General features: G+C 30.8%; 1 long non-coding RNA gene across 4 annotated transcripts in view; it reads right to left on the bottom strand.

Moving 5' to 3' along the window:
• The window catches only part of LOC142332194 (uncharacterized), a 35,473-nt gene extending 8,979 nt beyond the window's left edge, over positions 1-26,494 (bottom strand). For 3 of the 4 annotated variants that reach the window (XR_012758213.1, XR_012758214.1, XR_012758211.1), the window contains exons 1-4: positions 26,358-26,494; positions 3,039-3,058; positions 323-383; positions 1-106 (exon numbers count right to left, since the gene is read on the bottom strand). The exon at positions 1-106 is cut by the window's left edge. This is a non-coding gene — a long non-coding RNA (uncharacterized LOC142332194). The remainder of the gene's footprint in view (positions 107-322; positions 384-3,038; positions 3,059-26,357) is intronic. The other variant, XR_012758212.1, reaches the window with a different exon arrangement.
• Between the last annotated feature and the right edge of the window lie 421 nt (positions 26,495-26,915).

Here is a 26,915-nt window from a genome sequence, read left to right as displayed (position 1 = left end):
TCATCGGCAAACTTTATGGTAAACATCAGAAAACTTTACGGTGAACTTTGGGTCGTTTTGTTGTTTTGTTGTGTGGTGTCTATTGTTGTGTTGTGTTGCTTTGGCCCTGTAAAATATAAACAAAAATGACATAAGATAATGATGAAAAAAATTAAAATAAAATATACTAATGATATACATACTAATGGTATCTAAGAAAATGTTAACTTAAATGAGAAACTGCACTACTCTATTTCAGATATTTACTCAAATAATGGACATTGTTCAGCAAAGAGTAAACTTACAATAGCACTGTATCATACTAACTTAAAAAAATACTTACGATAAATTTTTGTTTCCACGACTTACTAAAATATAAATATATAATATACTCTTACACGGCCCTGTAAAATATAAACAAAAATTATATAAGATAATGAAAAAAATAAACAAAAATGAAATATACTAATGATAAATACATGAATGGTATCAAAGAATGTAAGTAAAAGGAAAACTTTACTACTCTGTCAGAATTTTACCCAATAAATAGAATAAAAATAAAAGTTATATGATTTTTTCAGCTAACCCCAAAAGTTTTCCAAAATCTGCAAAATGTAGTAAAAATATACGAATATCAATGTCATTCTGTGAATGCGAGTTTTTGCATCAATATCCAAATTCAGAGAGAAAAATTAAATAAAAAACCAAATCGGATTTTCAAATTTATATAATATAAATTTATGTAACTATCAGCAGGGAAAATAAAAATATATTTAATTAAGATGATATCAAAAGTAATAATCCACACACTGATAAGATATCAATTGAAAAAAAAAACAATTTTTGTATAAAGCAAGTGACAGAAGCAACTAAAGAAAGTTGCCAGCATCCATTTAGAACAAAAAATTAAATGCAGACTATCCTTTGTTAAATATAATATAAAGTAAAAATTATATTTTAATAATATATATTACATTTCTTGAAGGACAGTACGCACTAATATATAAAGATTTTAACATTTATTAAATTTCCCAATATTCATGATTAATCACTAGCAATATCATAGTAATTCAGCAGAGATATTGTATGGGATAACTGAAAAAACCCTTCAGTAAAGTAATTAACTAAACTATAATTACAATAAAATTGGTACATAGTTAAATTAAAAATTCTTCGGAATAACAAAACATTTACTAATGTGAACATATGGACTAATAAACCAACAAATTGTCATTTTTCTACTACTTAATCTTATTTGAACCGGATTCTAATTTTTCTTTAATATTATGGCCTCCAAACTATTAAATATAGTTTGGAGAAGCCTTTTTCACATTGATTTTTATTTTAACTTGTCAGCAATTTATGCCCAACACTCTACAATAGGAAATATATTTTTTTATTTAGTTTAACCTGGGTGTTCAATTTAGTTTACTGGTAGGTAACTAACTCAAAATTACAATTTTAATCTTTCATATATATTTTATTTGCTGTCAATATTTACAACCACACTAATGTTTGTTCAGAATCCAATGATTAATTAAATTTCAACTATAATCCGCAATAAAAAAAATGATCCAGAACCCCAACAACTCTACAAGTCCCCAGTTTATTAAACAAAGCTATCCTAATTAGTTTTATTTACACATCAGCTGCTTCTTGGCTCAATCACTTCCTGCTGAAATCATACCCTCCATATTCATCAAGATTTGTTACATTGCATAAACAGGGGGATGTTAGGTGTATGCATTTCAGCATGGTTGATGAACTGAATGATGCAACAAGGTTGTGGTGGATCAGTGAAAACACAAGGACCATTAATATTTTTTTTACTTATAAAACAGAAAATTTAAAACATTAAAACCAAATTTTGTTTTGCTTGGCAATAATTTGGTTTCATGTCAACAGTAATATTTTTATTTAAAATAAGTTGGACTCAATAGGGTAGTCCGCACAATAACTGACACCAGGGAGTACGATTTTGATATGAAAGCAGGTGCTTTTATATCAAAGGTTTTTGAAATGAAAGGATCAGTGCTGGGGCCCTTCCTCTGTAATATTTCATGCAATGGTGTCCTCTCATGGCAATATCCAAAGTGGGTAGAGATCACCATTGCCGACGATTTAGCCGTAGTAGTCATGGGGATGGATGAAAACCAAATGGTGGAAAGGGGGAACCAGACACTAGAGATGGTATATACGACGATGCTTTCCTGGGATCTGAAGATAGCTCCGAAGAAGTCGGAAGCCCTCATCTTTACAGGAAGGAGGTCGGTCTCTGAAGTCCGCTTTAGCATAAATGCCTCTACAATTAAACAGGTTGAGAAAGGAAAATACCTACTACGGGTCTGAATAGAAAAAACCAGTTGTTCGGGCCCCATATCGTAGAGACAAAGGAAAAAGTGGAAAGACTATAGACAGCTGTTTTAAGACTAACGACTAATACAGCGGAACCGAGCAATATCACAGTGACATCAGTGATATTTGCTTCTAGTATGGATCAGAGGAACAAAGAATCAAATACAAGACACTCTGCTGGAGTCTATTCATAGGAGTCTGTGCACTACATGCGTGTACAAGGTAGTCTCCTATGATGCGATTTTTGTAATTACGTGTACACCGCCAATGGATCTGCTGGCGGAAGAGCAGGGTCTCCGCTTCGGTGGGATGTCGAAAGTAGAGATGAGAGATAGGATCATGGCCAGCTGGTAGTTGGGATGGGAAAGGATGTTGGTCTCATTCCAGAAGTAAAGGATTGGGTGGGCGAAGACACGGGTTAAGTCAATTTCCATCTTACCCAATTACTCTCTCTGGCCATGGTGACTTTGGCAGCTACCTGAAGAGATTCAAATGCAGGACATCATCGATCTGCAGATACTGCGCCGAAGACGATGCCGTAGAACATACCTGGTTTGAGAGCGAGATAGAAACTAGATAGATAGCTGAGAGAAACTGACTATCTGTAGTATCAAAATAGTAAGCTTACTATAGCATCACTTACCCGACCATCAGCATGATCTGAATAATTAGATTTAATTAACCTAAGTTAAAAAAAAACTTACCATCATCTTGTTCACATCCCCTGTAAAATAAAAACAAAAATATCAAATTATAATGAAGAAAACTAAACAACAAAAACAATAAAATATTTTAATTATAAATACGTGAATCTGCTAAGACAACTATAGTTTCTATGTTTAGTGCTGTTACCTGTTTTTAGCTTCATTCTTTTATCTCTTGTTGATGCTTGTCAGAACCACTCCACTGTCAAAATTTATTGTACTGAATAAGATCAAAGTATTGAATAAGTTTTGACAATGGTGACAGTGGTTTTGAAACAAACCAACAAGAGATGATAGAATGAAGGTAATTAGTACTAAAATAGTCCAATGGCAACTTCTTTCTTTTTCCTGTTTAGCCGGTAACTACCGTTTAGATAATTCTTCAGAGGATGAATGAGGATGATATGTACAAGTGTAATTGAAGTATAGTCTTGTACATTCTCAGTTCGACCATTCCTAAGATGTGTGGTTAATTGAAACCCAACCACCAAAGAACACTGTATCCACGATCTAGTATTCAAATCAGTGTAAAAATTGGCTTTACTACCAATGGCAACTTACCAAGGGCTAACATTACTTTTTTCACCATTAGTTTTTAAGAATTTCGTGAAATTTGTTATAATCAATCTTACCATACACTTTTCAAAGTAATGTAGTCCTGTTGCAGACATTTTCCTGGACTTTATTTTATCGGAGCAGAGAAACTTGAGAAACTTTAGTTTCTCTTACTTGAGAAACTAGAGACTAGAAACTTACTAGAAACTAGAACTAGAGAGTTAAGTTCACTTACAATTATAAAACACTAAAAAATACACTACAAAATGTGATTACTTTTCTCAATCAAAACTCGAATAAAAAGAAAATTTGCACAAATGCTATAACAGGATCAACAACTAAATTGCATTATACTCAAGCATTCAATAACGTAAGCTACTAGGTAATTATTTATTTTTGCATTGGTCCGGTTGTATTTGAAAACTATAATTACATACCTAACAAAATAGCTATATTTTTTATTTAATTCTAAGAAAGCTTACTAATTTCCTGAGTTATAATACTTATTCACAATAAATTAGATCACAATAGATCATAAATTATGTTTATAAAATTGTAGTTAATTTATCATTTAGTGATTGTCTGCTACATGATTATAATACTTGTTGAATATACCATAATTTTTTTTATACCATAACATTCTTAATCCTTTATGAAGTATAATTACACTAACTTTCTAAATATAATTGTATTTTTTTAAATTTAATTTTCTTAAATTGTTTTTACTTACACAAGAACACCAACATATTAAAATAAGACATCATGAATTTGGTTAATTAATTTAATGCCCAAATATTTTAAATAATTAAGAGTTAAGTTCACTTATAATTATAAAACTACCATAATATTTTTTTTTTAACCAAACTTTTTTTTCGTAAATTACTTACTTAAAATTGCACTAACTTTCTTATGTAATTGTATTTGTTTTCTTTTTTATTTAATTTTCTTAATAAATTGTTTTACTTGCTACAGAAATCAAATTAATAAAAAACACATTATTTTTTACAAACAATCTTTTATGTTAACCTGAGAAGTAAATAATTAATAATTAACACAATTTTGAAAATGTTTATTTTTAAAAACAAAATTTGGTTGCTAGGCAATATTTTAGTTGCTTATTATCAACAATAATAAAATATTTAAAATATTAAGAAACTTGCTTAAATTCAGAAAAAGGATTACTAAAAACTGTAAAAATAAAATTAATCATTTATGAAGTATAAACAGCAGAATTGGAAAATATTTAAAAGTAATTTATATTACCATCCAGAAATATAAATGTCAACAGCTGTTATTCCATTACTCCTCGACAGACTACTTAAAAAATTAAATTAAACATAAATTCATATAAGTAAAGAAACGTGTAAAAATTCATTCTCCTCTTTGAGTAAACATTTTACTACCCTTTAAATAAAATTTTGAGATCCGAGACCCATAAGATTCATATCTTTCAGTCTCCTTGACCAAAATTAAATGTCACTAATGAAACTACCCCCACTACCCCCACATATAGAAACTATCATGCCAAATTTCATCCAAGTCAGTCAATCCAGCCTGGAGACATCAAGCAATAAACAGGCCAACACACAAATTCTCATAATTCTCTTCCAAAACTTTTCATATTAAAATTATATTTTTGATTATAAGGGGGAGTCATCAAATGTTAAGATTTACATAAAACTCTGTTAAACATGATTTTACCCAATTAGAATAATTTTCCTTATATAATATAGTATAATAGCCAGGAAAATAAACAAAAAATGTTTAAATAATTTTCATCAATGATTTCAGACACAAAAGTATAATAAGAAGACAGGTATATAAAATTAGAATATAATATCAAAAGTGATTTAATTTTATAGATTTTTGACATCTGTGATGTACACTATGTTTTAAACATTAAAAAAAAAAAGAATAATCAATTACAAAACAGTTTTTGGAAAGTAATAATTATAAGAAACCATTTTACGTGTGTCTAAGCTAGCTTTTGTTTTATGCTGAGTAACATGGTGGTATATTTAAAGTGAAAATGGTGTTTTTTTTAGATGATTAATCCACCATATTTAAGCTCAAAGCTTACGTACGAAATATTTACAGCATATGAAAAATGTCAAGACTGGCTAGAATTCGAACCCAGAAACTTCTGAATAAAAGAATAAAATGCAAACATTCTGCCAGGGAGAATGGCAGAAACCTCAATTTAATCAGGTTTTGAAAAATTTTTGTTTTTGGTGTGTTCTCAAAGAACATATAATTTAAATTGTGTTCAATTTAAAAATTTGAAACAAAAAATAAGAAAAAGTAGGCACACCTACAGCATATGAAAAAAGTCAATCCTGACTGGAATTTGAACCCGGGACCCCTGCAAAAAATGCAGAATCGCCACCAACTCAGCCACAGAGGTCAGCAAAAATATCTTTATTTATAAAATTAATCATGAAAGACTAGTGTATGAACACTGGATTTTCAGTGGGAGTATTTTTTTAAACAAACATAGTTCTCTTTTTTATCACTCTCCTGTAACGAAAAATAAAATTGTTTTAGGTAATACTGAAAACTTAAAAATCTAAGCATTTTTTTTCTAAAAATCAACAGTTTGAGAGATTTACAAACAGATTTTACCTCTAATCTCCTACTCACAAAACTTCATAGACCATTGTATTTGCAAGGACTCTCAGGAATCCTAAGAACTTAGCAAATTTCAATGCTTCAGATGAAAAATTCAATGAACTATATTTCATTTTTAGCTTTAATTGAAGCGTAAATAAATTAAACAGTGGTAACAAAAAATTACAAAAGCCAACCAAATGGTAAAAAAGATATATATTTCCACTTATTTAGAAAACCATCACAATTTTTATTATTTTATAGATAATTGTTTCCTACACAGCTTGACTGATCTTTTTTTTTTGTTTAGTTTGATAAAAGTAATCAAAGGTTAATCAGAACATTTATTATCTACCAATAGTAAAATACTAATAAAAGAAAAAACATCATTAAAAGTGATAAGGTTTTCGCTGTTTAGCCTCTGGGAATTACAGTTCAGGTATTACTTCAGAGGATGAATGGGGGGGGGGGATATAAAAGTGATAAGCTGAATCTCACATTTATAACCTTGATGCAAATTTCCATTCAAATTAAAAGCTTTAATTCTGTGACAGAAAGAAATGCATACACATTTATAAAAAATGTAATGCTCCATTGTAGAATATTACCTTTGATTTATTTTTTACTAGCCTAATAAAACTATTCTTGAGAATGGATAAACTACAAAGCTTTCAACATTTGAACACAAATTGCGCACCTTTTAAAATTGAAAATATATTTGAGACTTCATCCCTAAACAGATGGAATTTAATTTTTTATATCCCTTTGATATTTTGAATACTATTGATTTTACTAATAATACAAACTTACTTTTCTCAGAAGTTTCATTAATTTGAAAACGGTTATATCAAAGATAATAAAATTTGACAGAACTGTTTTTTTTTGGTTTTTTTTTTAGATAAAAAGTTTTTCAATTGATTTGTAACCGTTGATATTTTTCACATTACACTTTCCTAATTTAATAAAATTAAGACGTTAAAAAAAATCTTTATATGAAAATAAAAGCATATTTATCATAATTTCCTTAAAACTTGAAAAGCCTACAACAAACCTTTTAGTTTGTAATTAACCTAAATTATGAGTGTAAGTGTACAAAAGATATGCAATATATCTCAATAGGTATATTGCATATCTATTGATTTTTCAATAAAAATCAATGTTATTCTCTTTTTTTAAATGCAACGAGTTAAAAAATTAATAAAACTGTTTTTACTAGCTTTCCAGGTTTTTAGAGAATAAGTATAGTTTTTTTTACGTATGGATAACGACAACTTCATGATACCGACATGATTACTAAAAATATGATAGCCGAAGAGCTTCATCGTTAGGTTAGATGCAAATGTCCTCGTTGAGTAGAGCTGAAAGGTGTCGATGACGTATTATACCCAGCCGATTTTGTGATCTTATGCCAGATACAATAAAGAATATCGCTTCTCGGCCTCTTGGCTAAGATCAAAGTGTAGATTCAATAAAGAATAACTCACCGGATTGGTCTAATGGCGAACGCGTCTTCGCAAATCAGCTGATTTAGAAGTCGAGAGTTCCAGCGTTCACTCCTAATAAAGTCAGTTATTTTTACACGGATTTGAATACTAGATCGTGGATACCGGTGTTCTTTGGTGGTTGGGTTTCAATTAACCACACATCTCAGGAATGGTCGAACTGAGACGGTACAAGACTGCACTTCATTTACACTCATACATATCACCCTCAATCATTTTCTGAAGTAATAACTGAACGGTAATTCCCGCAGGCTAAACAGGAAAAGAAAGAAAGATTCAATCTTTCAGGAAAAGAAAGATTACAAGTATATATGATGATGATGTTCAACAACTTTAAAATTCGCATTCGCGGTGCCGATCAAAGGGGAAAACGGCTGACGATACGCTAACGGTCTGAGATACTGAAAAAGCCTGCAGATGGAGGACGGTCAAGAGTGGTACACCGCAAATATTAAGTTCGGTTATGTTTCGTCAGTAGTAGTAATATGTCGCCGGCCCCCGTGGCGCGAGTGGTAGTGTCTCGGCCTTTCATCCGGAGGTCCCGGGTTCGAATCCCGGTCAGTCATGACATTTTCACACACGCTACAAATCTTTTATCCTCTGAAGCATAACCTAACCGTGGATCCCTAGGTTAAAAAAAAGTAAGAAGAGTGGGTCGGATTCTTTTTACGCATGACCTAAATCCCGAATCGGTACGCGGTATTGGTGGCTTCTGAATTAAACTGTTAAATTCTGAATTAGTTTCAACATGTTACCAGCAATGAAGTAGGTATTACTGGTTTTTCGTACATTTAACTGATTTTATAATGCTGTGTTTACCGGTACGTTTTTTCAATGCTGGAGAAACCTAAAACCCATATTATTTAATAAGAACGGACGATTTCAGACCTAATTATTTCAGTCAGTAACACTGTATTCCAAAATAACCTAAAAAAATCCTACCAACTAAAAAAAAACAAAAAACACGTGTTTATTCATAACTTCAAAACCAGTAAACCAATTTTTATTTGTACCATATTACTTGTCATTCTAATGGCCTTCCACAGATGTTTCAGAAGCTAAATCTTCTCATTTGAGAGTAAGTTTTTTCAACTTTAGAAAATGTTGACAAAACATAAGGGCAAAATTTTGTTTCAATTAATGCAATTAAATATTACCATTGACTTTTAACATTTTTTAGTTAGGGTAGGTGTAGTGAAGAGGGTGGGTTCCGCCCCTTTGAAAATAATTTTAAAAACGTTCCGGCCCGAGAATGGTATACGTGCCTGCAAAAAAAAAAAATACGATGGGACCGATAGCTGTTGAATAATAAATGTGGTAACTTTTCAAATGATCACCCGATATAAACAGAAGTTGGGTCATCTACAATATTTATTTCACTACTTTCCAACTCTAAGGTTGTCTTTGAAACACTTTCTACTAAGTTTCCATTTGATTTGATTAATTTGGAGATGGCATAATCGATTATAAAAATAATCGTAATAATCGCATACAATAATTATATGCTATTATTGATCCTTACCTTACGATTAATAATCGTTTATTGGTAAATAGCGATTACTGAAATGAACCGAGGGTAACGATACGTACGTAATCGTTGTAGCATTACCGCGATGACTCTCTCCAGAGTAATGGCGAATACTGTAGGTCCTCGACAAAAAAAAGGGGAGCTACTTGCGGGATTGATAACTTTCATAACTTCGTATGCGTGCCCGGTGTAGTATGATACCCTGACTATGGATAGAAAAGGAGCACACTGAATAAAGTCCAGCTGCGTATCGCGATTGCGTGTTGCAGCAGGCTGTAGGCTGAGGCTATAATTTTGGTATCTGGAATCCCTCTGTTAGACTTGAAAATAGGGAGTTCTTGGAGAGAAGGAAGGGTACTCTGATGATGGTTACATGGGGCGGCTTGTTGGACAGATGGCAGAAAAGGTGGGATCGAGCGGCAGGTGGCCGCTGAACCTACACACTGAATCCTGGTATCAAGAGGTGAATCAATAGGAAACACGGTGAGATGGATTCTTGTACAACCCAATTCTTAACAGGACGTGGGTCGTTCAATTCCTATCTGACAAAAATTAGGAGATTCTACAGTGATGCACGTCAATGTTGTGGGGCTATACATGCCCGCGCATGTATATATCCCACTGCACCCGATGGGAGAAGTTGAAACGGCTCTGTTGAAACATCATCAGGCCACTCGACAAGTGATTCATTGTGCGGCAGATACTCCTCTTAGAGTCTCTTAAACATATTTAATAAAATGCTTGGTTATTGAGTTACATCATAAGTAATGTAACATTTCACATGGATTCCAGTTCCCCCTAGTGAAATGACATCATACTGAAATTTTTAAGGCGTTATATGAAAAACAAAAAATGTATCTACTTCTATTATTACAAATAGAACAGAACAAACGTAACAGAAAAATGTTATGCCTGTAATTAGTACAAGAAATTAGATATTTTAAAAATTAAAATACTTTTAATATTCCTTTAAATACACTTATTATGGTTTATATCATATTAATTGACAAAGAATATCTGAAAATTCTATCACTGACATCGATGAATTTGAAACTCATTTCATTACTTTTTCTGTCGCCAACCCAATTATATTTTCATGCTCCTTGAATGAGGGCAACAGCACAGAGAAATGCGAGCAATCAGTTCATCACTTTGTGTCGCCTTTTTGCTTGTATTCCTGATGTATTTCATCCAACTCCATAAATGGTAATGTAAGGGAGTTAAGTCCAGTTATATAAGTGGCCAATTTTTATCTGCCTTCTACGTCCAATCCATTCACCAGGATATTTTTCATCTAACAATCATCGTGAAATGGGTTGGTGCTCCATAAAGTTGATGGTACGTTTCTGTTCATTTTGCCGATGAGAAATTTTCAAGCACTGTAAGAATTCATGGTTTAAAAAATTCCAGATAATTTCTACCTGTGACATGTTTGTTGTAATATGAAAGGACCTATTACTTATTACTTGTTTGTTGATCGTGCCACACTAAATTACTGAAAATAATTGCCGGAAATTTGATTCAACTATTGCATGTCAGTTTTTTCAGATCACCAGTGTGTTGTTTATGTCATTATGGGTAAAAGTAACAGAATTAACCGGTAATTATTGTTAACCCGTTGAAAAAACTGAGTTGTGTGGCAGGTCACAAAGTTGAATGTGTTGAGCTTTATGAACCTGATAAAGGCACAGTCTGTGAGTGTGTAATTTCATCCATACTGTACTTTGTGGGGTGTTGAGTAGAAATTCTTTGTGTGCTCTTTGTAGGATTACACTGTACCACCTTAAGGAATTTTCCCTTTCATCATTATACACTGGTTGATGTTCAGATGAAACATGAGTGCTTGGAAGTTTACAATTCTAACAAAGATTATTAAAACTTTTACTAATTCCTTGATGGATTTAACTATTCGACCTATGTCAGTAACCTAGCACCACACAACTCAAGCACTTCTATTGCAAAATATGTACACAAAAATCATAACATATTCTGCACGAGTGAAGAAATGGCATTTTTAAAAGAAATTCAAATTTTTTTTTGGTATTTTATCATAACTATATTTTACATTGACAATTTTCATGCCAATACCATATTTATAAAATAATAACTAATGAAATAGATTTTTTTCTGGAAGAACTTAGATTACATAAAATTAACTATACAGATTTTTTTTAAATGTAAACGTTTACAAAATCATTAAATGAATAACATATAATTATTTACAATAAGTAAATAATATAAGTGTTATATGACACAAAAATGTAGAAAAAAGACTGATGTTATATTAATTGGACTACATAATAAGTGATTAATGCTTTTTTTCTAATATAGTTTTACTCAAATAAGATAAGTAGTATTTTATCTACATGTTTAATTAAAATTATACACAATTTTATTATATCATATAATGTTCAGGATAAATTTACATTGAAGAATTATCTGTTTAAATATACTGTCTTTAATTATCTGTCTAAAAATACATTAATTTGATAAAGAGATAGATGTATAATAAACGATGTAATAAAAATGATATGCATAATGTTTCTTCTCATTTTTGTTCAACTTTATTTCTTCAACTGGCCTTTTTTTTGTTTTAGCAATAATTTACTAAAAGATCTTACATTTCAGTAATTTCCATCTTATATCTGCATAGTAAAATATTTTGTAAGCAATATTTTACAATGTAAAGGTATTTTTTTTTCAAAGACATATCTGTTTAGTTTTACCTGATATTTGCAATCCGTAATTCTTTATTAATTGTGGATGTGTGTTTTATTAAGCTTTTATTGTTTTTTAAAAGTATTTCCCATCCTATTTCAATTGTTTCATTCTATATTAAAAAGTAACATCATATTTTTTTATTAAATTAAATTGTGTTTCATATTTCATTACTGAATATATGTTGTTTTTAATCTTTTTTTATATTTGTTTTATATTTTGTAATATTTTACAAAATAGTAAAAAAGCATATTTATTAGTTTTGTATTTTATTAAATACTGTTTTTTTGTTTTTTGTTTATTTTTATTTTTACAAATTTACCCTTTGCTTTATTCATGAGTTGAATGTTTTAATGTTATTTAAAAGCATCCCTTTACAAACTACATTACATAAAATTTATATTCTTAATAGGAAGATAATAAATAATACTATGAACAGTAAATTCAAACAATTGTGTTGATCCATTTTGTTTCCAAATATTTCATTTCTATACATGAAACTGTTGAAGAGTAGTAGTGTTAAATGGTAAATAGGCAAATTGTGCATTGTTTACTTGTAGATGTTTCAGCTCATTTCAAATATTTTAATTTGAAAACATATTTACAGATGTGCTGATAGTTCGTCTTTCATAACAAATCGGGAATAATTATATTTTTACGCCGGCAAAGTTCAACTAAAATGAAGATCGATACTTTTTACATGGTTTTGTAATTTTTATTTTTATTTCATTTTTTTTGTTTTAAACAAGGAGATAATTATTTTTATTTGAATAAAAAATAGTTTCTTTTTCCAATATAACTATTCATTTCTATTTAATCGAATAATGTATTATTAATTTAATATACGAATGTTCGAATGTCATAGTGACCCGACGCGATGTTATAAAAAGAGCGTGACTAGTTATCGGTTCCTGTGGGATATGATATTATAACGAAGTAGAAAATGTTGTCCATAAAATATATATGAAGCTCAGAAAAAGTATCAAATCTTAACATAAATGAGAAAAGTAAAGAAATCAACCAACGCAGGAAAGGACGAAACCAAAGAAAAAAATATCCACGCATTGAGAACAAAGCTGAAATTTTAAAAATTGGTGGTGATAAGGTCAAAGGAAAAAATGAAATGTGGGGAATGTGCCTTAGAACCTCTGAAAGAACACAAAACCCCCCCCAAAAAAAAAAAATCTAAAGAAAAAAAAATTATTGTTCACATTAGGCCACATCCTAAAAATATAGCAATGTCCACGAGCTCTTAGAATGCTTCAAACTATTCTTTAATCAAAATATTTTGCAGACCATTTTATTACATAAAAACGAAGAAATAAGCCGCCAGCGAGCAAATTATTCGGATTCGAGTCTTTCCGCTTTATAAAATCTTGGTGTGAAAAGAGCTTGAAGCGATTTTTTGACTCAAAACTTTAGCTGGAACCTTGAAAAATAATCACTTTCCAACAAAAATTGTTTTTGATGTGGTGATAAATATCGAAGCACCATGTCACTGTTTCGGTTTAATGTTTTAATAAATTCTTTAAGGTTTGATGATCGGGAAACTAGAGGTAAACGACGAGTAGAGTCAAAACTTGTTCCTGTCAAAGGTATACGGGATGCATTCATACAAAAGTAAATCATGTTGTGGACGAGCACCTATTTGCAAAAAGATAAACAGCTAGTTTGATTCAGAGGAAAGTGTCCGTTTCGAATGTATCTTCCAAGCAAACCGAAAAAATACAGGATAAAAATTGTAGTGTTCTATGATGAATTAATAAGTATACGATGGATGCTATTTTAATATTTGTAACGTCATTTGTATTTCTTAGTTAATAAAAGTTTGATTATTTTCGAATTTTCACTACATCGACTGCATAGAATATTTTTAAACATAACGCAGCATATATCACAATTAATTTTATGGTTGCAATTCGTAAAAAACACTTTTTTAACAGGTCTTTCAGACGTATAGGAAGCAATCATAAAAATAAAATCAGAGCAGTGTCTAAGGTTAAAAAAAAGTGTGCAGGCTTTTGTTGGTTTATGAATTATGTGGTTTTTCGTAATATTATAATTAGTCATAACAGTTGTTTAGTGTGGCTGCCTTATGCGCATCAGTAGTAAATGTACTCCTTATCTGAGCCACTATACTGTTTTCAGTTAGACTAAACAAACGTTGTCTTTGTGTTAGTGATTTCGTCATATTTCCGCTAAGTCACGTCCGTTACATCAATGCCGATTCAACATCCAGCTGTATTTATATACAACACAATAATCATTACTCTATTAGTCTGTGTAATTTATTTAAATACAACACATCATAATATAATATTTTAATACAACACATATGTATTATATTGTAATACATATTTTTTTTGTAAAATAACGGGCGTTTCAAAAAGGAAGCAACCAATTGTTTGACGACGTGAATCTATACAAGTAAAAATGTAAATATTCGTTTGTTGAAAATCTTAAATCTCTGAAAGTTCTTTACATACTTCTTTGAGATTTTGACACAACATTGCATTCGAATAAGCGCATATTTTTTATACACCTACTATTTATTTATATACCTAAAATGTCATACTTATGGCAGGTAAAAACACGTTTTTTTGTTTTTTTTAAACAGCGCTATCTGTTGGACATAAAAGCAACACGGGCTATACTAAATATTTTACTAATCCATTTCAATGTTTCCGATATGTGTGTCCGCTAAGACTAAAAAACTACTGGACCGATTTACGCGCGAGGGAAAAGAGAGAAAGGAAAAATTTGAAAAGGTAAAAGAAGGGAGAAAATGGAAAAAATAAAAAAAGGAAATGGAAATGAAAAAAAGGGAAATGGGGGGAGAGAGAAATAAAAGGAAAAAAGAAAGGCGAAAACGGGAAAGAGGAGGTTAAATTTTGGGATTTTCCGTAATGTGCATTTTGTATAATGTTTTATCAAACTTTCAATTGTGTTCATTAAAATACTCAAATCTAGCAATAGCGAAGCATTGCCGGGTCTGCTAGTTTATTATAAAAATATTAATGTCAGTAGAATACTTATACAATACTACTCAAATTACCTTTAATAATTTTACAATAGATGTTTAAAATATCCTATGATCCCGATGCAGATTCGTACACGTTACCATGATGAAAGTAACAAGGTGTCGCACACCCAGCGTTGCGTAGTAGCTCGTCCCAAAATCCTTTTCCCGCCATGATGTTTAAATTCGTTTATGCGGTTGGCGCATAAACAGAAGCAAGACATCAATGTGATTAAAGGCAGAATTATCAAAAATAAACAAATTTTTGAAACATAAAAGAATAAAATTTATTGACGTATATGGAAATTGGCGTCGAAATGTGGATTTTTACTCTAATATTTATAAATAGGAATATAAGTTACCATATAAGTCTTTTATATGGCTCATATATGTTGACATATATGATCCATACATGGCATTCATATATGATCCGTATATGGAACCCTACATAAATTTTTACTTGGGAAAGTATCCGCAGTTGAGAGTAATTAATGACGCATTTCTTGAATAAATCAATTAGTAAAGTTAAAGATTATCTTATTTCATAATATCCAAGTAACTTATTTTATAATATTCTTAATAATTCATACGGAGTTTCAATGCGCAAAAGTTTCAACTAATAAACAGCCAAATGAGTCGTATTTGTCCCTTTATAACACACAACCATTAATAGAAAATTTTTCATATATATTTCACAAATTTCGAAACTTTATTATTTCAGTACATACATGTGTATACGAAAGGATTTACCAAACATGTATTAGAAAAATCAATCTAACTTTATATTGAAGCCTGAGGGGACAATTCATCTATGCAAACATTTAATTTGTATAAATCATATAATTTGTTAGATTAATTAATTTTAGAACTTAAAATTTAATAATAATTGAAGATGAAGTCAATAAGTTCAGAGAAAATTTCATTCCATTGATCGATTAACCAGTAATATATTCTTTTCATTTTGCCCATACAGGCATTTGAATTCGAAATTTAATCGTATTTATTTCATCAAAATTTAAATTCAGATAAAAACACACTTTTGAACTTACCATGTTCAATTTTTATATTATCACGTGATTTTCCGCATTTTTGTAGCCACACACTTTGTAATGCTTCATTCTCCGGGAACGGAAAATATTTCACGTTCTTTTTCGCTGGCGAATCAGTTCTGCTCAAACAATTGAGGAAATAACACGACGGCATATTTACATTTGTATCAGAATAAATTTGTATAAAAAAAAAAAACACTGTTTAAAAGCGAGTAGTTATAAAATCGAGAAAATTCAGAGACAAACTATCCCTGTAAAAGCTAAAAAAGAATTGTGTCTTCAGAGAGAAAATTCTTTTCTGCTTTGTCCAGGTAAAAAAAATGAGTCAGAGTTGTAAAACAAAACGGATTAAGATATCAGACCTGAATGCAGAACAAGCGTTCTCTTTATTGCACGCGGTTTAAACTGGTTTAGCTAGAAAATCCCTTGCATTTCATTTGACTCATTAGAAAAATATGTTTATTGAATATAAAATTATTTTTCACTAAACAACAACTTTATATTTTATTTTTATTTCAGTATTATAAAGTAATATTCATTTTGGTATCCGTAAAAAAATAAGTAATATCTCATTTTCCCGTGTAAATTAGATTATTAAAAGCAATTTCTTTCAAAAATTGTTTTGCGATATTTTTAATTAAACTAAAAAATCATCAATTCCGAAGATTGACCAAAATAAATAATATCAGTTCTTTAGTTATAAAATTTTGAAATAAGTTATCTCCCATTTAGTTGATTTTCCATTTTAACAGCATTAAATAGTTTCACATAATAAATGGAAAATAATATTAGTAAAAAAAAATATTTTATGAGCATAAAAAAAAATTATCGGTGATTCGATACCGAACCCCACGAATAGCAAAAGGAGTCGTTACCATAGAGCCACACACGCTACACAAAGACTTTGTGTCAGTTGCAGTTCATAAGATGTGTCCCCTGTTTGTTTGTTTAGGTTTTCATTTATTATTTTGAATTTTATCTTAATTAACAATCAATTTCAATACTCTTAAGAATCAACAGACTTGTATAAAATATTTATTTTTATTAAGGATTATTAAAAAAAAACTTTTTATTTTTAATAAATATTACAACTTTATCAGTACCAAATAATACTAATTCATATTGAAAGTGAATAATCATTCATAAATATTCGATTGTTAGCTCGTTTAATCATTATCATGTATTTAAAATTTTGTAAAATTTTTGTACAACTAAAAACTTTTGTCCCAAAATCCCTTACTTATATGTTCAAATAACCCGGTAGAAAATGAGATTTTGGGACGAGCGTATACGCATGCGCGCCGAATACTGTGAGCAATGCTACACCTTGTTACTTTCATCATGCACGTTACATAATGTTTTCTCAGTAATGTTTCAAATCTCACTTTCAATTTTAGCCTTCAATTTGTCAACTGTATGAGGATTGTTTTTAAAAACTACACTTTAAATATCCGCAAAGGAAAAACTCTGCTGATGTAAGATTTGGGAATCGTGGAGGCCACAACCCTTCTGATATCATACGATGACCAAAAAATTTCTATAACATTACCAGCGTTTTATTAGCAGCATGTTACGTTATCCTGCTTGAATCAACATTTTTGTTGGTGTAAATCAAACAAGGTGGTAAATCTAGATACGATAAACAACAGTACTAACGAGCAAACGAGCAATCATTTAATGAAGTAGATTATATATTAGTGCAAATTTTAATTTAGAAAAATGGGAGAATGTTGTCGGGTCATGCCCAGATGATGATATATCGAATTCTTTTTTTAATAGACTGACCGATCAGTCAGTTTTTTCTATTTCACGCGTAAAAAACAAATAACACACAAATATAGACCTTTAAAAAACTGGATGACTATCGAATCAGTCACAAATATAAGGATTGTGATAAATTATATAAAACTCTCCTAAAACAATCTTTCAATGCCAATTTAAAATCTCAATATAAAAAATATAAAAATCTTTTAGCCAAATAAAAAATGACTATAATAAAAGTAAAATTTTACAAGTTAAAGAAAATTGTAAAAATACGTAAAACTACAAACGAACTAATTAAGAATAAAAAAAAAAGTATTCCTGAATTAGATTCTGAAATTTTAAATGTCCATTTTGTTCAAGTATATAAAGAATATACGGAAAAGTTGTTAAAAGCAAATATTTCCGCTACGCATGACAATCAAGAATTGAATATTTTGCAACTCACGGTTATTTTTTCCCGTTTTCAAGAAATGAAAACGAAATTATCGATATAATTACTCTTTTAAAAAATAATTCAGCTCCTGGTATTGATGGTTTTAAAAACACACACTTAAAAAAAATCTCTCCATATATAGCTAAGCCTACTAAGAATAAATAATTTTAAAATCGCTAATATTATCCCACTCTTCAAGTCGGGATATTGTTGTGTACCTCCAAATTATCGTCCAACAAGCTTGTTAAACGGTCTATCTAGTTATGGAAAAAATTGTTAAATCATAAGTGACAAAATATTAACAAAACTCAACATAATTCATGCAAATCAATATGGATTTCAACCAAAGAAAAGCACCCAACATGCGATAAATTACCTTATCGGCTCTTTATTAAATAACTTTTAAGGATAATGAAAATCTACAAGTTATTTTTAGATCTGGTGAAAGCCTTTGACACCGTTCCGCATTCAAAGTTACTACAAAGATTAAATAGTCTGGGAATGCGTGACTTACCTCATAAATTATTTATAAGTTACTTAAAAAACAGATAGCAAATAGTTACGATCGACAAGAATACTAGGATAAAGCACTTTGACTGAATATGGCCTATCACAGTAATCAGTCTTATCCCCTTTAACCTTTCTTTTTCGTGTTTAGCCTCCGGTAACTACCGTTTAGATAATTCTTCAGAGGATGAATGAAGATGATATGTATGAGTGTAAATGAAGTGTTGTCTTGTACATTCTCAGTTCGACCATTCCTGAGATGTGTGGTTAATTGAAACCTAACCACCAAAGAACACCGGTATCCACGATCTAGTATTCAAGTCCGTGTAAAAATAGCTGGCTTTACTAGGACTTGAACGCTGGAACTCTCGACTTCCAAATCTCGCTGATTTGGGAAGACGGGTTCACCACTAGACCAACCCGGTGGGTCATCAAAATAGGCTGTATTTGAAAATCCTTACCTCCTTACCTACCGATTGATTTTTTGTCCATATGTTAGGGGTGATGAGGGAAGCTTAACTCCAGATTTTTAACATCCCTCCTCCCATAGATTTTTGAAAATCTCGAAATACTCAAAACGTTTTTGAAATGTGTTTTTCTCTGAATCTATGCATTTTAGAGAAAAGTTTTCCAAACAAAAAATGTAGAGGACATTCTCCTCTACAATTAATGTCTTTGAAATTATGCCGAATAATTTGAAATTGAAATACTAGGTGGCGCTGAAGTTGTAAACGAGTAGACCGGTTTCGAACACGTGCCCAATTCACAACATTTTCACACTTTCAAAAGCTACAGCTCCAAAACGGTAAGTCGTACAAGAAAATTGTTTAAATAAAAGTTGTCTGGTTTTTTGAGATTAACAACTTTTTCAAATGCAATACAGACGAAAGACATTTTTTTCCGGTGAAAAACCCGTTTTTTGTAACTTCAGCACCACCTAGTATTTCAATTTCAAATTATACGACATAACTTAAAAAACATTAATTGTAGAGGAGAATGTTTTCTACATTTTTTGTTTGAAAGACTTTTCTCTAAAATGCATAGATTCAGAGAAAAACGCATTTCAAAAACTTTTTGAATATTTCGAGTTTCTCAAAAATCTATGGGAGGGGGATGTTAAAAATCTGGAGTTAAGCTTCCCTCATCACCCCTAATATATGGAAAAAACATCAATCCGTAGGTAAGGATTTTCAAAGAAAAATACAAACTGACTGTACTACGGGGAACTCGCGTTTGAGTTCCTTGTGCTCACGTCTGAGCCAACCCAATTTTTTATTGGGGCATTGTAGCTTTAATAGCTATCTTTGCGGCAGGAAGACACCGTCGTCTGATAGCTGCCAGAATTGTGGAGGGCAGAACATACTGTCTTCCAGTGCCCTAGGTGGGAGAAAGACAGGATGATGATGCGGAGGCAGTTGAGAGAGGTTACCGCAGATAATATAGTAAAGGTAATGCTTCATGATCAGCAGAACTGGTCAATAGTGAGTAAGCTAATAGGGAACATCATCCGAAAGAAGACCCTGGAAGAAAAGGAAGATGAGTGAGGGATGTTAGCGTTAGGGGTAGGGAGGGCAGCCCCGTTCAGGAGGGATGCTCCGGCGTCCCACCATCAATGATTGAACGAGGACTCCTGGGGTCCTTAGATGGGGAAAAGAAAGAACGACACCCGGTCTGGGGCCTCGGATTAGAGGCAGACGCTTATTAAAAGACCGAGACCCAGCCGCTGTGGGTGGGGGGGGGGTGCATCAGGAACGGCACAGCCGGGTGTGGCATGGCCTTCCAGGGGAGTAGAGGCAACTAGCACCCTCAAGGCCGTGTTATACGGGATTGTGGATCGGACCTTGAGGGGAAGGAAAAATTTTTCTACTGTTCTGTGCTTTATTTGATTTAGTTTCTTTTTCTGATTTCTTTAAAGGCGTGAATACATTAATCCTTCTTTATCAGTATTATTGTAACAACCATGAGAATAAATAACAATGTGGAGGCGGAACCCTCTGGCCAGACAAAAATGGCGTGCGAAGCGAGCTCAGGGTCCGCCTGGTATTAACAAATACCAAATGATATACGAATGTAACACATGAACTTAATTTACACATAATACTACGCTATACATTATGTACTAAGGATAAAATATGTTAAAATTAATTATTATTATTTAATAATCAATAGAAATATTAATTAATATTAAACTTTATAACTGAAAAAGTTAAAAGGAAAGAGTTGGAAGTGTGAGAGAGGTGTCGGAGGGGGAATAGGAGAGCAAGTTGAACTTAAGAATATGAAACACCCCCTCCATTCGGTTGAACAGATGAGCAACGCCGCCAGCACCGTACCGCGCAGCCCACTTTGAGCCAATAGCAGCAGAGTAAGCAGTCACAGCTAGCTTGGCGGGTAACTAAGAGAAAGCGTCCTGTCCTAATCTCACTAACCAATATGGCTGGTACTTATAACTGAAAATAATATAATTAATTACCACAGCTTTGAAATTATGAAGATAATCACAAAACACAGTAACAATAAATTAGGAATTTCCTACTTAATTTATAATGTTGTAAAAGTAAACATTGAAGACCTAAGTATGTTCTGGGTCTTTTAATTTTACTGAATATATATATATATATATATTCGTCTTTTTATAAAGTACGATACCCATTAAATGTCTCTTAGGTACGATAAAATTTTTAATTTTCCAATTATCCAGATTGGACCTTGCAATCCGGATAATCTGTCATTACACATAAAAATTTCATTTCCCAAAATTTTTGTCTAGCAATTTATTTTTTTTTACGTTTTGTATATATCAAGAAACACATAAATGGTTATTTATTTCGAATTTAACTTTATCTCATGTAAGTTTTTTTTTCTCTATTGTATTGTGCCAAAGACGGAATATTTTTACACTAATTTTAGTTCTTTTTCATTTCGTTTTCTTGGGGTTATTTATAAAGCCATTTTTTTAAAGTGACCCTTAAGGTGCATACTAAAAGGTCAGTCAATTAAAAAAAAAATTTGATGTGGGCACCACATAACTTCCTTGTACGCCGATTAAATTACTTACATATTTTTTTTAAAAATGATAAGTACAGAAAAATTTATTTTATTAGTAACTTTTGATATTTTGTGATCACGAAAATTTCGGGTTTTCAGATTTCAACGGAAATATCCATTTTGACCATCCCTTTATCCATTTTGACTAGTTTCGGCGTGACGTCTGTATCTTTCATTACTAAAAAAACGATTAGCCGTAGTATGTTGAAATTTTGGATTTAAGGCTGTTGTAATTTCTAGTTGCGCACCTCCCTTTTTGAAATCGATTGAACCAAAAGTGTCCAAAATCAAAAAAAATTTGGATATTTAAGACTTTTCTTAATTGCAGTAATAAGCCCTCACTGAGAGGTTTTCAACGATATATCAAGTGGTACTTATTTTTATTGGTTCCAGACTTAAAGCGAAAAGAAATTTTAATTAATGAAATATTTTGATCTTACAAAAGGAAGGCACATCGATTCGAATCTGACTTCATCTCTTTTTTGTTAACTTTTTTTTAAAATTTAAATATATTCATTTATTAATAATTATTAACCCCAGATTGTAAAGCATTTTTAAGATAAATAATTCAATAATATCAATTTAAAAAAGAAAAAAAATGATGTGGACACCTCATGACTTTCTTGTACGCCTATTAAATTACATATACACATTCTTTGCTGAACTTCATTTAAACTTATTTCATTTGAAAGTGATACGATTCTCCAATTAATTAATAAAGTGGACAGTTACACAACTACTAAAATATTAGTTTTTATTAACATCATATATTTCTACAATTAATTCACCAATCTTACCTGAAATATTAGGTTCGAGTAAAAGTCCCTTTATTACAATTTAAATAAATGTAAGTCTTATATCCATCTAATACTATAGTTTTTTTTTAAATTGTTATGATGTAACAATCAACAAAATGAAAACAAACACGTATGATGTTTCACTAAATCTGATGTGGATACCGCATGATTTACTTTACCCCTATTCAATTACAATACGCTTTTTTTTTTAATGACAAGTACACAGAATTTTATTTCTTATTTTTTTATTTATTTATTTTTTTTTTATTATTGAATTTATATTTATTGTAATTTTTTTAGAATCAGAGGTTAATAACTATTAATAAAGCAATACATTTAAATTAATAAAAAAAAAAAGAAAGGAAATGAAGTCGGATTTGAACCGATGTGCCTTCCTCTTCTAAGATCCAAATATTTCATAAAAATTTCATTTCGCTATAACTCTGGAACCAATGAAAATAAGCACCACTTGATATATTTTTGAAAAGCTCTCAATGTGGGCTTTGAGCACATTGCAGTTAGCAAAAAAGTCCAAAATAAAAAATAAAAAACTTTTTTGGACACTTTTGGTCCAGTCGATTGCAGTTAAAAGGGGGAAGGTGCACAACTAGATGTTACAACAGTGCTAAATGCAACATTTCAACATACTACAGATATTCGTTTTTTAGTTATGCGAAATATATACGTACAGACGTCACGCCGAAAATAGTCAAAACGGTTTCAGGGATGGTCAAAATGAATATTTCCGTTTAAATACGTAATTTTTCGACAACACAATACTTCTATTACTTCGTACAAGGAAGTAATAAAAGAAAAAACTATGATATGAAACAATATGCCGTAATTCAATGGGATTTTTTCTTCTAAGTATAGCAGCATTGTAATAACGAATAAAACTTTTGTTGCACTTTAATTTAAAAATAAAAAAAAAAAAACTGAAATCTGTATTTAAAGATCTCTTTTTGTTCAGAAAAATGTTAATTAAAAGATATCTTTGATTTAGATTAGATAACATTTATTAGAATAAATTGAAAAAAAAAATTAATTTAATCTCAGAATTTCTTCTTTGTTAAATAATTATATGTGGCAGGAAAGTATTTGGAAGAGAAAAAAAAGGAGAGGGAAAGAGTACGACGGGAGGGGGTGAAAAAGAGAGAGAGTGACTTTCACCCCTCCCGAGCACACATTTTATATATTTTTCACAATCTTTCTTTTAAAGTCACATAATTACATGCCCTATGGACTAAAGCAGTATTTCAAAAAATTCCGTCCAAAATTCAAACACTCGAAAATACCGTAGGTGATATTTGCATTATCATTTTTCAATAGTAAATTTCAACAACCCAGATTTATTTAGATAATTTTTGACAGAATTTCTAATAAACGAATATCACACAAAATTCATTAAAAATACAAAAAAGGAATGTGTGACTTTATTTCCTCGCGCAATTCTATTTTTTTAAAACCTTTTCAGATCATGTAGCCTTGGAACTGGTTACGTACGGCGTCAGTTTTAAAACGCTGTTACAAAATCATTTTATATGGCATCTAAGTCGGTTATTTTTTTTATATTCACAAAGGAATCAGTTTTATTACACAATTTGAACGACGTTTATACGATGTAAAATATTTTATTTAGACTAGAAAGAATATGACCTTTTTTTCTCATAAATGTGTGTGTGTGTGTGTGCATGTGCGTGTGTATTATAATACTTATCTTACTAGCAACATATCGATGTATTGAAACATAATTATGATATACGGCACGCAAAAATAAAAAGGAATTTGTGGTCATAAATACGTCACTTTTACTCGAGGTCTATAAATATTCAAACAAATGATATCGGTAAACATGTAACACAGATCGATTAGTAATGAACAACAGTATACAGTAAAAATGTTTTTTTGTCAATCTGAATAGCCTTTTGAGTGGTGGGGATTTTTAAAAAACGTAGTTTTCTGAATCTACTTTCATTTATACTAACATATGTTACTAATCTGTGATTTATGACACGGGGTTTTCATCATATTTTGCCCAATTTTCAACCGATTTGCTTGAAAGTATTATTTTTAAAATCAGCAAACTATGTTTCATAAATACAAAGCAAAAATAAACAAATTCGCTGATTAAAAACGCGGTAGAAATGAGCAAAAAAATTCTGCAATTAAATTATCGTAATTTTTGTACAGTTACAATTTTGTTGTTACAGGCATAAAAAATATTTAATCGTAACGGTTTTTTTTGGTCAGAATCTGTTAAATCTCTTTTAATATACTGTAATTTTTTGACATTTTTTTCACAAGAGGGTAGCATAAGACTATGAAGGGAGGCAGTCAGATACCAATATATTTTCGCGGAGCGCGAAAACCGCGGATCATTGTGATGGGAAAAGGTAACCTTTATTAGAAAAATTTGCACAAGAGATTTGTGAAGAAAAATATTGAATTTTTTCTTAAATTTTTTTCTGTTAAAAAACAGGTTACCACTCATGTTTCAATTTTGTTTCTTCGATATACCTTTTGAAAAATCGTGTACAAACGATTAGTAACGAAAAAATAATTGAAATCACCAGGTAGGAAACCCTAGCGTTTTGCAGGACCCCGCACCAATAAAAAAAAAAGAGCTAATATCGTTCCAAATCTTAGTATACATAATTAATATAAACGATTGAAAGTTAGAATTTTAAAAGCGTAGGATGGAGCTGGCAAAATATATTTAATCCCGAAGAAAAAATATTATACTCAATTACTTTGTTATACTCAAATTCTTTTCTGACGAGTTTGAAATTTAAACTGTTTCACTAATAACTAAAACTAACATGAATAATCTAAATTAATTCATCATTACATACTCTACAGCTCTGGGTGAACAGTTTATGTAGCTAAATTGTGTGGCTCGCTCCAGGGATGGAATTTTACCGTACAATTCTCTCTCAAATAGATAAAAATACACGAAATTAGTTTAAATGGAGAGGTGACTCGATTATCGTACTAAGACTACGTCTTCATGATCAAAAACCGCTTGAGGCTGCACTTTTGTTCCTCAAAACTTATAGTATAAGTTTTGACAATAGAGTGGTTCTGAAATGCGTCAAGTGATAAAAAAATGAAGCTAAGAAAGGTAGGCAAAAGGTAGGGAACACAGAAACTATAATTATCTTAGCATAAAAGATAATATTAATTATTACCTTAACAATTTTAATACAAACATTACTTAGTAATTAAAATAAGTAAAACTAAAAAATTAATTTATCATCGCACCGGTGGCACAGGCGTACTTGTGCGCTATATCGAAGATTCCAGTTTCGATGCTCGGTTTGGGTTCGGAAAGTGTATAACGAATCCATCCCAGGCTAATGACTTGCGACTAAATATTAATTAATTATATAATATATTAAATTTTATATTAATTCTCTTTAACATATTAAACATAATTTGCTTATCTCACAATATATAGTACATTATAGAACGTACCTTATCCAATAAATTTTACTACCTTGGTTAATTATTTGTTGGTCAATTAACCTAAAATATAACATGTAAGTTGTTACGTTACATTTTTTAATTGTTAAATTTTTTGGGATACTGTTTCTCTGGTATTATAAATGTGCGGATATGATAGTATGAAATAAATAGTTATTACAAGTAATTTATTTTGTAAAAATAAGCGAGTGCAAATAATGTTTAAGATTCATTATGACAAATATGGATATAACTATAAATAAAATATATACACAAATTATGACTACAAATAAAGCGTATTAAAATAATATCAGTGTAAAAATGACTTACCTCAATCAATAATAAGTCATCAACCTAAAATAAAAGCACTTTGTAATAATAATTAAACAAGACCGACCGTTAACATGATGAGGTAAGAGCTACTACGTATCGTCGCGCTATCTGTTTACAGTAACTTTCCTCTAACTACCAAAGACTGACCGCTGATTTCATAACTTCCGTTTTCTGTCGCTTCCCTCCCTTACCCTACGACCATCACGTCCACATAAACAACAGACTTATTTAACCGTCATCGCACTAACTCGAGACATAGATTATGAAAATGAAGCGCCCTCTAAACTATATTTACTGTTGTAGGCATTACAACAGGCATTATATAGGCATTAATTTATTGTTTATAAATAATAGAGAATATTAAAAAAATAAAAGAATAATAAAATAAAATTAATAACAAACAGTCGTGTTTTTTATTCTCAAATCGTATCACATCTTCTAATTATTATGTCTGCGCGCGCGTGTGTGTGTGTAGAGATGCATGAAACTGCTGTTACAATAATACAGACCTTTGTGATAGAACGGTAGCATCTCTATCTTTATCCAGAAGGTTCC

Source organism: Lycorma delicatula, chromosome 11 (genome assembly GCF_047948215.1).
Source record: "Lycorma delicatula isolate Av1 chromosome 11, ASM4794821v1, whole genome shotgun sequence".
Classification (NCBI taxonomy): domain Eukaryota; kingdom Metazoa; phylum Arthropoda; class Insecta; order Hemiptera; family Fulgoridae; genus Lycorma; species Lycorma delicatula.
The sequence above is the reverse complement of the archived record's forward strand: the minus strand, read 5'-3'. Positions and strand labels throughout refer to the sequence as shown.